Source organism: Stegostoma tigrinum, chromosome 42, assembly GCF_030684315.1.
Source record: "Stegostoma tigrinum isolate sSteTig4 chromosome 42, sSteTig4.hap1, whole genome shotgun sequence".
Classification (NCBI taxonomy): Eukaryota; Metazoa; Chordata; class Chondrichthyes; order Orectolobiformes; family Stegostomatidae; genus Stegostoma; species Stegostoma tigrinum.
Genome location: NC_081395.1, coordinates 15,017,088 through 15,030,091, shown reverse-complemented (window position 1 = coordinate 15,030,091; position 13,004 = coordinate 15,017,088). Strand labels below are relative to the sequence as shown.

The following is a 13,004-nucleotide window of genomic DNA, read 5'->3' as shown; positions in this document are numbered from 1 at the left end:
TCTAGCTCCATTACTGTCATTCCTTATACATGGCACCATTTCCATGAATGCTGTCACATCCAATCACTTCATATTCACCATCCTAAAGGCTGGCATCAAAATTGGGCAAGGCTGCAGCTGGAGCATTCATTCAGACTCTGATTGTGCGGCAAAGATTCTGAAGCACATTTTCACTTTCTCTATGTGTTGCTGTGTTGTATGTGTTGCAATGACTCCCCTGGTCCTGAAGAAAAATCCCAACTTCAGGAAGTTTTGACCTCATTGAGTGCAGCTTTGCTTGAAAAGCTGTGCAGATAACTTGGCAAAGCAATGGATGAGCAGTCCAGGATTTGAAACGAGGACCTCTTGAAAATGCTACTAACCCTGAAGTGAGAATCATACTCCCCGATGAATGAACCAATGATACCCTTAATGCCAAACCTGGTAAAAGTCTCTATAACAAAAGGTATTCCCCATTGCTTCATTGTCTGAAAGCAGAAAACAGCTTCATCCCATTCTGACTCACTGCTCCAAAGAGGCTGTTGTTTGCTATCTTCCCTGGGACCAGGGTTCTCTCCATTGGTGGATGTATTAAACCATTTTCTTTTAATGGCAGGCTGTGCTCGGGAAGGGCAACACACATTTACTCTGGGTAGTGTTTCAAACAGAGAGACCTAGAGGTTCGGGTACATAGGTCTTTGGAAGTTGCGTCACAAGTAGACAGGGTGGTTAAGAAGGCATTTAGCATACTTGCCTTCATTGCTTAGACCATTGAGTATAGAAGTTGGGTGTCATGTTTAGGTTGTACAGCATATTAGTGAGGCCAATTCTGGAGTATTGTGTGCAATTCTGGTCACTCTTCCACAGGAAATGTAGTTTGAAATTGGAGAGAGTTCAGAAAAGATTTAACAGGATATTGCTGGGACTGGAGTGTTTAAGTTATAAGGAGAGATTGGATAGGCTGGGACATTTTTCACTGGAGTGTGTGAGGTTGAGAAGTTACCTTATTGAGGTTTATAAAATCATGAGGGTCATAGATAAGGTGAATAGCAAAGATTTTTTTTCCCTCAGGTTGGTAAGTTCAAAACCAGGGCACATATTTTGAAGATGAGAGGAGAAAGATTAAAAAGGGATCTGCTTTGCAGAGAGTGTGGTTTGTATACGGAATGAACTGCAAGATGACGTGGTAGTTGCAGGCACAGTTCCAACATTTAAAAAATATTTGGATAGGTACATGAATAGGAAAGGTTGAGAGAGATTTGGACCAAAAAGAAGCAAGTGGGACTAGTTTGATTTGGGAGATTTGGTCCACATGGATGAGTTGAACTTGAAGGGTCTGTTTCTGTGCTGTATGACTCTTAAACACGGGAGGGAGGGGGAAGAATTACGTTTGCACAGGAAATTACAAAAAAATCCAAATGTCTTTTATCAGAGACAGAGCAAGAGCTGCACAGCTAATGGGAAAGAGAGAAATGAAAACTGGACATTGTTCCCTGAATTAACTTAATATGGGATCTCTCTATGCACCCTATTTGTGTTCAGGAATTGTCTTCACATTGCAATCCTGCAAAAATGCTAGCTACGCAAGTGTTGTTGGCTTGCTGTGATCAGGGAGGAGTTAATGTGTGGCACCAACTGCCCGAGATTCATGGATTTTGAGTAAGATACTCACTCACTGAGAGTCATCCACAATGGCCCTGATCTGCAGGGCTGCAGACAGTGCAACATGGTAGGGAGTTAAAAATGGGCTATTGTTTCTCTCTCGCCTGCTTTGTCACATAAACAGTGTGACTGACGTTCATAAGCTCATTACTGTGCAAAAAAACCCGTCAGCATATGTTCATGTTAGACTCCTGTCATTTGTATCTCTGATTATTTAGGAATGGCAATATTTGTCCCAATAATGGTGAACTGAGACTGTGTTGTGATGCTGTTTCCAACATTCCAATCCACTTATCCAATGCTTCTCGGGTGACTGAATATATGGAATTTGCATGTTCTCCCTGTGTCTATGTGGGTTTCCTCTGGGTGCACCAGTTTCCTTCCACAGTCCAAAGATGTGCAGGTTAAGTGGATTAGCCACAGCGATACAGTAGGGTCTGGGACCAGATATGATGCTGTTCGGAGGGCTGTTGTGGACTATTTCTGCACTGGAGAATGTCTATGATTCATGATGTTTCAACACTCAGTGAGGATGCTGCTGTTGGACTCAGCATGAGGAATTACTGCAAGAGGCCCTGTGGGTTGGACACACTGACTAATGTGTAACCACTTCACCTTGTTATTCCCATCTCAGAGGATAGCTTTTACTATTCAGGTTATCCCAGGATGACAGATAACATGGGGAAGGTCATTCAGACTTTCACACTTTATCACCTCCTGGAGACAAAAGGACTGTGTGAGAAGGGCAAGTTTATTGTATCTCTTCAGCATTTACAACCTTGGCCTGTGCATCAATAAACGTCACATGAGAAATTTATGCCAGATTGCAGCAAAGCAAGAAGCTGGTCTAGATGGAGTGTAAAGAATCAGTTAAGATTTTCAGCAGCAACAATGCACCTTTTGAGAAAATCAGACTATGTAAATAGCAGAGGATGGTTATGAGCCTAGCATCACATTGCTTCATGTGTGGTTTAATTCTAAGAGAAATAGTCACTTCACTATCCTTTTTGAACAAGAGCTTTTACATGTTGGATAGCTACCCTGGCTAAACAATTTAACAATGTTCATCGCGCAAAAGGAATATAAGCAGTTGAGGCAGGTAACCTCACTACCTTTAAAAAGTACTTTGTTGAGAACTTGAAGTGTCATATCATTAAAGGCTATGGTCCTGGGGCTGGAAAGAGGGACTGGTGTAGACTCAGTGTATTTTTGTAAGTACAGACCTGATGAGCCAAGGGCCTCATCTGTATTGAATGATTCTATGATTGTGCATTGGACAGAACTTCTAAATGAAGCCTTGCATTAGTACAGCTGTCACAGAGATGAGAGATCCCAAAATGAGTTACAATCAATGAAATTCTTTTCAAATGTACTCATTGCTTTAAGGGAGGGAATTGATAGACAGTGCAAATGTACTCATTGCTTTAAGGGAGGGATTGATAGTTATGTCACCATAATTCCCAAGCAGACAAGGGAAACACAAAATCAGTGCTGGGTCTTTCGCTGTTTGTTTGCATATGAATGATCTAGATGCGAATGCAAGAGTTTTGCTCAAGACATTGGCGGTGGTCAACAGCAAGGAGGAAAGCTTTATAATACAGGATGATATACAGTGGCTCACAGAATTTAACCTGAAAAGTGTAAGACAATGCGTTTTGGGAGCAATATCAAGGCCACAGAGCACATGTTGAATAGTAGGACACTAGGAAGTACAAAAGATCAGAGAGACCTTTATATGCATGTTCATGATGCTTGAAGGTGACAGGGCAGGTAGATACAGGGATTATGAATACAGAGCTGTGTGGTTATGATGGAACTGTTTAAGATGTTAGCTAGGCCACAGAAGGAAGACTGCAATTCTAGTCACTAAACTATCAGAAGACAAGGAGATTGACAAGGATTGACGTGCCCATTGCCTGGGCTGGAAAATGTCCACTATTTAGAAGGATTGGATAGGCTCCTATTTTTTCTTCTCACAGAGAAGGCTGATGAGGTAACTGATTTTGAGTTGTACAATATCAAGAGGAGTATAGCTGTGGAGGTAGGAAGAAACTGAAGGATCAAAGAAGAGGGGTCATAAATGAAAGGTAAGGAGCAGGTAGTTCAGAGGGGATTTGAGAAGAGTTATTTAATCCAGAGGGTGCTGGGTATCTGGAACTCACTGCCTGAACCTGTGAAAAACCTAGGAAACCATCATTTCATGAGTACTTAGATGATCACTTGAAATACCAGAGCATGTGGATAAAGGCCAGGCTTTGAAACGTAGGATTAGAATAACTAGGGACAACAATAGGGCAATGGGGGACTTAAAATGAAAATGCTGCCCAGCTAGTGATATCCACAGCCCATAAGTCAATAAGAAAAAGTGTTTGATAAAAGATGCAAATGTAAATGTTTGAGGTGCCACTTGCTGTGATGTAAAACTCTGCCATTCAGGCCCTTGTGGTACAATGGGAAGTGATTTAAATGTGGTACTCAGAGTTTGTGGGTTTGAATCCTACTGGGAGTTGAGTTTTCATTCAGGTGCAAAGTAAACCATGATATTCTTCAGAAACTACTGTATCACGTCCTGTTCTGGATTTTCCAAGGCTGCCAATTCCCAGGTGAACCCTGTCATCTTCTCAGATCAAGGAATAATATCATTTCATAAATGATCAGACAAAAAAAAATTGGCTGTTTACCTGACATACCTGCAAAATTGATGGAGAAATCCAACTGACATGGTTTCTTGCGGTGTCATTTCAATTTCTATTCAGTATGGCATAACTTGCCTTTACGATTTAAAAAAAAACGCACTCAGTTCTTTTGCAGGTTATAGAATTTCACCAGGAATACTATAAACATATCGAGCACGAAAACAGACTGTTTGGTCCAACCAGTCCACGCTGAACATAATCCCAAACTAAACTAATCCCACCTGCCTGCTCCTAGCACATATCCCTCCACACCTTTCCTATTTATGTACTGATCTAAATGTCTTTTAAATGTTGTAACTGTGCCTTCCTCAGGAAGTTCATTCCACATACGAACCACCCTCTTGTGTAAAAAAAAAACTGACCCTATAACTTTTTTAAAATCTCTCTCCTCTCACCATAAACATATGTCCCCAGTCTTGTAATCCCCCATCCCAGGGAAAATATACCAACTATTAACACTGACTGTATGCCTCACGATTTTATAAACCTCTATAAGGTCACCTCTCAACCTCCTATGCTCCAGGGAAGAAAGGGCACAGCTTATCCAGCTTTTCTTTATAGATGTTGGCGTGTTTGCTGAGCTGGGAGGTTTGATAGCAGATGTTTTGTTCCCTTACTAGGTGACATCCTCAGCGCTGTGGAGCCTCCTGTGAAGCGCTGTTGTCTTGTGCCAGTTCAAATTTATATGGTCTGGTTTTTGTTGCTTCCAGTTCTGGCTGTGCATTGTAATGATCAGTATATTGGATCTAATTCAATGTGTTTGTTGATGGAGTCCATGGATGAATGCCAAGTTCCAAGAATTCCCTGGCTGTCCTCTGTTTGGCTGTGTGGTTTTTCAACTGGGACAACACTACTATCATTGGACAAGCCAGAGCGATGCCCCTTTATCAGGTGCATTCGAAATCAGAGATCACCTTGGCCATAAGACACTTGCAGCTTCATTGGCCTTATTCCCATTAAACTGTCAGGCATCCGACTTCCCAAAGTTGACTGATGTTATTATTATTGATCCTCTCACTTTTCCAGTTCTAGCTCCCTATCCTTGTGCTATACTATCATCAGCCGTTCTCAAAAATATAACTATTGACCGCAGCTTCTACACACATTATTGCCCCATATCAGACCTCTTTCCTTGGTATCCTTTATGGATCTATCCTTAGTCCCTCTTATTCCTCCTCTACATGCTGCCACTAGGTCACATCGTCCAAAAGTGCACAGAGCAGTACAGCACAGGAATGGGCCCTCTATCCCACAATGCTTGCCAAATTAAACTAATACCTTCTGCCTGCCCCAGTCAATATCCCTCCATTCCTTGCACGCGTGTTCACTTTTCTAGAAGTCCCTTATACACCGCCTCTTCCACCACCCCGGCAGTGCGTTCCAGATTCCTACCACACTTTGTGCAAAAAACTCATCCCTCACATCTCTTTTGAACTTTCTCCCTCTCACCTTAAATGCATGTCCCCTAGTATCAGACATTTCAATTCTACAGAAAAAGATTCTAACCACCAACCCCATCTAGGCATCTCATAATTTCATAGACTTCTATCAAGTTGCCCCTCGGCCTCCACTTTTCCAGAGAGAACAAACCGAGTTTTAATCCAGGCAGCATCCTGGTAACCCTCTCCAAAGCCTCCACATCCTTCCTGTAACATGGCAACAGAGCTGAGCGCAATATTCTAAGTGTGCCCTAATCAAAGTCTCATAAAGCTGCAACATGATATTCTTACTCCTGTACTTAATATGTTGACCAATAAAGGCAGGCAGGCCATATGCCTAATTTACCACCTTACTTGTGTGGCCACTTTCAGGGACCTATGGACTTGACCCCCAAGTTGCCTCTGTATGTCAATGCTGTTCAGGGTCTTGCCACTAACTCCATACATTCCCTTACTGTTTGATCTCCCAAAGTGCAGCACCTCACACTTATCCAAATTAAACTCCATCTGCCATTTCTCCGCCAATATCTGCAATGCTTCTATATCCCACTTTACCTTTTGATAACCTTCTGCAGTACACACAACTGCACCAATCATTTTATATATACACATATATCATGAACAGTAGAGGTCCTGGTATGGATCCCTGAGGAATCCATCAGTCATGGGCCTCCAGCCAAAAATGAAAACCCTTCCACCACTACCCTCTGCCTTCCATAGGAAAGATACTTCTGAATCGACGTGGTCAAGTCACCACAGATCCCATGCATCTGAATCTTGGGATGAGTTTACCATGAGGAAGCTTGTTGAAAGTCTTACTAAAATCCACACAGACGACATCCACTGCTGTACCTTCATCAAGCACCACCACCACAAAAAATTTAATCATCAGTTAAGACATGAGCTGCCCCACAGAAAGCCATGCTGGCTGTCCATAATTAGGCCATGCTTTTCTAAATGCATGTAAATCCTATCCCTAAGAATTCTCTCCAAAAATTCCTAACCACCGATGTGAGTCTCACAGCTCTATAGTTAGATTATTTTTACTTCCTTTCCTGAATAGGACATTAGCTACTTGTCAGTCTTCTGGGTCATCTCCAGTAGCTACCAAGGATACAAAGATCTTTGTCAAGGACCCAGAAATCTCCTCTCTTCTCTCTCAATAAGCTGGCATAGATACCACCGGGCCCTGGAGACTTATCAGACACAACACCAATTATTTCTTGATCTCAAAATGCCATAGCACAGTCGCATGCTCCACACTAGTCTTGCTATGCTCCATATTCTCTCCTGGGAGAATACCAACATGAAGTACTCATTTAGGATCTTGCCTACATCCTCTGTCTCCAAGCACAAGTTCCCTTCTTTATCATTGAATGGTTCTAACTTCTCCCTAGTTATCCTCTTAGCTTTAATTTATGTACAGAATACCTCAAGATTCTCTTTAACCCTACTTGCCAAGGTCACTTCATCGCCCCTTCTTGCTCTCTTAGTTCCCTGATTGAGTTCTTTCCTGCTTTCATTATATTCCTCACAGGCCTAGATGGATTTTAGCTTCCTAAACCTAATATATGTTTATTTTTCCCTTTTGACTGAATTCACAACCTCCCTCATTATCCAAGGCTCCTTTACCTTGCCATCTTTGCCCTTCCTCCTTACCAGAAAATGCCAGTCCTGAACTTTGATCAGGAGGTTTTTATACAACTCCCACGTTAAATGCGGACTTGCCCAATAACAGCTCCTCCCAATTAACACTCCTAGCACCTGATTAATACTGGCATAATTAGCCCTCCGCCAGTTTAGAACCTTCCTGCAAGATCCTGACTTATCCTTATTTGTAGCTATCTTAAAACTTAAGCAGCTGTGATCACTGTTTCTAAAATGCTGTCCCACTGAAAAAGAAGTCACCTGGCCAGGCTTGTTAGCTAATACAGGTTCCAGTATGGCCCCTCCTGTAGTTGGACTATCCACATATTTTTTCAAGAAATCCTTGAGGATGCATTTTAACCAAGTTTTCCCCATTTAAGCCTCTTGCAGTAAAGAAGCACATGTACACGAACTATGCCCAGCTCCACAATCCAATATCCCTCTATGTTCCTCCACTCGTTATATTTTCTTGCAGTACTGCATCAGCAGAAAATTCCTCTAATTAATACTTGGAACAATCAGAATCATTCAACATTCAAATTTCCCCTTGTTAGAACTGTCTGAAGCTGAATCACACTGTCCATGATATTGTTGCCATTTTTTGACCCCAAGATTACTTACCTATCACAACTCAACACTGTAATTCCAAGATAGTAGCAGAGCAGGTCTCCTGAGCCGGAACCCAGCCACTTTCTTCTTTTCTGGCTTTTTTTGATCTCTACTTAGCTTCAGGAGGCAGTTTAGGTGCAAAGGCAGCAGCTAGGGGTCCACAGCAGAAACTTTGGCAGTTGGACATGAGGTGTTTGGTGTGCCCAGGCAGAATTCTGGTTGGCAGCTCTGTGGAAGCAGCTGGGGGTCCACAGCAGCAGAGGGGGACTCTGGTGGCCTGTGCAAGGTGGCTCGTGAGCAGAAGTTTGTCAGCAGTGAAATGGCAACACAGATATCAGGCCCAGTGCAAGAGAGAGACTGAGCTCTCGTGAGGAAAGCCCAGAATGGAGTGACTGCAAGCCCATGGGGAAAGAAGTACTGCAAATTAGAACTTGTAACTAAAAACTGGGCCTATATTAAAATTCATAGAACTGTACAGTCGTGGAGGGGGCATCATGTCAGTACCAGCTCCTAAAAGAACTACCCAGTTAATCGCATTTTCCAGCCCTAACTCCACAGCCCTTTTATAACTTCATCCCTTTCAAATATATATCCAGCTCTTTTAAAACCACCAATGGAATCTGCCTCCGCCCTCCCAGCCAGAGCATTTCAAATCCTAACAACTCTGAATGAAGATATTTCTCCTCAAGTCATTCCTAGCTCTCTTGCTGACAGTCTTGCAGTTGCAACCCTAGATATTCTTATGGTTCAAAGAATTAGAGGTGATCTCTTTGAAACTGATCAAATACTTAAAAGAATAAAAAAGGTAAGTAATAGGTTTTCTGGATGGGGAGTCTAGACCCAGAGGGCATAATTGAAAAAGAAATGGGGAACCACCTGGTATGAGGAGGAGAAATTATTTTACGGAAACGGTTGTGAACCTTTGGAAGTCTCTATCCCAAAAGAGCTGTAGAAGCTCAGTCATCAAGTATGTCTAAAATAGAGATTGACAGACCTGCTTTTACAAAAGCATGGTTAAGGGTAGTCCAGGAAAAAGGCTTGATAGGGATGATCAGTGATTGTATTGAATGCAAAAGTGGACTCGATGGGCCATTTGGTTACTTCCCACGTAGGTTTAAATTTGATCAGATTATTCGATAGTCTTTTGTTATAAATCTCCCAACCCTGAGAAGGGAATCTTCTTAATGACAACCGATTTCTGTCAAACCCAGGTAGTTCTTAGTTGGTTAATGTTCTCCTCATTTCCTGAATACATACCATAACAAACCTAAAGCTGCGAGAATGATCAGAATCAGAAAGACAAACTTTTAAGCTGCCCCCAAGAATGTGTGTCAAAACTTTTCTGGTTAAGTGTGCTAAATATTGACTTGATTTATTCTCTTGACTGCAGATCATCTCTCACAAATCTAAATTATTGGCAAGTCGTTAGTTCAATTAAAAGTCCATGGATGAATTTTAAATTCTCCATTGCTGTTCATCTGCATCCATCTTGGGAAAGTTGTCTCTCTGATTCTGGACTTAGTTCAATTTAATTTTGCCCTCCTAAAACTCTTTGTAAAGTCAATTGTGGATATATTTGTAATCCCTGTCATGCTCTTCCACAATTCCCAAACTCTCAGAAAACAAACATTTCCCGTAGTGTGTGAATGTCACTGTACATTCCTGGCCTGACTTAGTTAAGCACAGGTGAAGAAGTTCCAAAGGCTGTTACTGCTCAAGACTAGGACTGACATCTACCACCAAGATCTCACTCCCCCCAAAAAAAGGGCTCAAAACTTATATGTTATTTAAGAGTGCTTTATTAAGAAGCAACACATTAACGTGAGAAGCCAACCAGAACAATGACATGTGAGAATTGTATTCCAGTCCTGGAGGACAAACGGACGCATGAGGCGAAATGAATGCAGGTCTCTGTAGTGGGTGGCAGTGACGCCTCTGAACAATTTACTAGTGTGAGCCAGAATGTATGCTTGTGTTAAAGCCAGGTTGGATCACTTTGAAACACTTTCCAACAGCTGGTCTTTAAACTTTTACACAGACAATTAATTATGAGAGCCGATCATATCGGAGTCAGAAATATCTTGCTTCAGGATCTGTGCTAGAGTCATATCCTGGACAGAGAGAACAGGCCTGTCCTGCATCTGTCAGACAGTGACCTGCTTTGGATTTTTTCCTTTGAAAGAGAGTGAGTATTTTCTATAACAAATCAATACATTTCAGAAGATTTTAATCAGATTACTGGATGGTGATTTCTCACAGTCCATTACCCAGATCAGACTTGTCTTCATTCTCGCATCAACGGGATTTCAGTACCGGATGAGCAGGAGCACATTGAGACTCTCTAATCTCCTCCAAATTCCATTCCCTTCTTTCTTGTGGATAATGGAGGGACAACTGCATGGAATGTGCAAGCTAGTCAGAATTGTCAGTAAGGACTCATCAGCATGTTCTCATTGGTGATGTTAATCAGTGGAATTGCTCAGACACCAAATTTTAAAGTTTGCAAAGATTAATCAATTTAGGACAAAAGCAAAAAGTTCAGAATTTTGTTATCAACTAATTTCTGGTGAAAATCCCTGAATTATAGTGAACATTCACAGATGGTGCTTTTTAAAAGGACACTGCAGCCCTGAAAATTCAGTCATTCAGATCCAGAATATTAATTTCCAGTTACAGGGATTATTAACGTTGGCAGAAACAAAGAGCAATTGTCAGAATGAACATGATTCAGTTCTGGATGTGAGTAATAACAGAACCATATCCCTGCAGTCGCTCATGAACTCGCTGGTGTCTCCGCAGTCGAGATGAATCAATGAATCTCTTCCCACACTGAGCGCAGGTGAATGGTTTCTCCCCAGTATGAATTCGCTGGTGTACAATGAGGTAGTCAGACTGCTTGAACCTCTTTCCACAGTCAGTACAACTGAAGGGCCTTTCCTCAGTGTGACCTTGCTGGTGTCGCAGCAGTGTAGCTGAGCTAATGAATCCCTTCCCACACACAGAGCAGGTGAATGGCCTCTCACCGGTGTGAACTCGCTGGTGTGTCACTAGCTGGGATGGCAGAGTGAATCCCTTCCCACAGACTGAGCAGATGGATTGGCTCTCCCCAGTGTGAACTCGCTGGTGTGTTAGCAGGTGGGACTGCTGAGCAAATCCCTTCCCACACACAGTGCAGGGAAATGGTTTTTCCCCAGTGTGAAGTCGCTGATGTGTCAGCAGGTGGGATGACTGAGTGAATCCCTTCCCACACACAGAGCAGGTGAATGGCCTCTCCCCAGTGTGAACTCGTTGGTGCATTACAAGGGTACCTGAACGTGTGAACCTCTTTCCACAGTCCGGGCAGCTGAATGGCTTCTCCTCAGTGTGGATTTGCTGGTGTCTCAGCAAGGTAGTTGACTGACTAAATGCCTTCCCACACACAGAACAGGCAAACGGCCTCTCCCCAGTGTGTACTCGCTGGTGTACAGTGAGTGCGCCCGAGTGCCTGAACCTCTTTCCACAGTAAGTGCAGCTGAACGGCCTCTCCTCAGCATGGACTCGCTGGTGTGTCAGCAGGTTGGATGAATCAGTGAATCCCTTCCCACACACGGAGCAGGTGAATGGCCTCTCTCCAGTGTGACTGCGACGATGTGTTTCCAGCTTTGATGGGGAAATGAATCCTTTCCCACAGTCAGCACATTTCCATGGTTTCTCCATGCTGAGGATGTCCTGGTGCGTCTCTGGGTTAAATGATCAGTTGAAAGCTCGTCAACACACCAGTTTGTCAACTACGAATGGGGTGATTTTTTTCAGGCTGTGTAACTGATAAAAACTTTTACTGCAATCAGTTCACTGGAACATTCTCACTCAGATCTGTATGCAGATATGTGTTGATTGTTTTTTTTCCCAGTCACAATGTTAGAAAACTTTTCCCGCTGACATTCCCATTCAACATTTGGTCTATTTACATCCTGATGACTCACTCAGATCTCAGATACACTGGAAAAAAGGAGTCAGCACAAAAGTCAGCATTATGAGTATAGGACAGAAATTCAGAACAGACAATTACAGTTTCTGTGCAATATTTTCCATTTTTGTTCTGAAAGCTGTAAATCCCTATTACACACTCTTCCCTCCTTCTGCTAACATCCAAATACTGTTTTTGGTTATCATTCTGAACTTTGTTAACAAAATAATGTGCATCTACAGGCAGCAAGGTGTTCGATAATCTCAAAGCTTTCACCACAAAACATTAATCAGATTCTCCTGGACTGACCATGCAGAACAGATGTTAACCTCATGTTCATAGCTAACTGTGAACATTCATAGTCAAAGATGTGCACCACGGAAACAGGCCCTTTGGTCAAAATAGTCTATGCCAACCAGATATCCTAGATAAATCAGGTTTCATCTGCCAGCATTTGGCCTTCTAAACCCTTCCCATTCATATGGCCATCCAGATGCATTTTAAATGCTGTAATTGTACCAGCCTCCTCCACTTCCTCTGGCAGCTCATTCTATATACACACACACACACACACACCACCCTCTGCATGAAAAAGTTGCTCCTTAGGTCCATTTTAAATCTCTCCCCTCTCACCGTAGCCCTATGCCTTCTAGTTTTTGACTCCCCATCAAGGGGAAAAGACCTTGTCTATTTACCATATCCATGCCCCTTGTGATTTTATAAACCTCTACAAGTTCACCCTTCAATGCCCCAGTGAAAAATGGTCCAGTGTATTCAAGCTCTCCCTGTTGCTCAAACCCTCCAACCTTGGCAACATCCTTGTAAATCTTTCCTTAACCCTTTCAAGTTTCACAACATCCTTCCGAAAAAAAGATGACTAGAATTGAACACAGTATTCCAAAAGTGACCTAAACAATGTCCTTTACAGGCACAACGTGACCCCCAACTCCTTACCCAATGCACTGTCCAAAAAAAGGTATCTACCTATCTAGGCAACTAGCCAACTAACCTATCTACCTGTGTCTC

General features: G+C 42.5%; 1 pseudogene; it reads right to left on the bottom strand.

Moving 5' to 3' along the window:
- Nucleotides 1-13,004, bottom strand: part of LOC132206005 (zinc finger protein 420-like) — a 59,722-nt pseudogene that overhangs the window by 37,936 nt on the left and 8,782 nt on the right.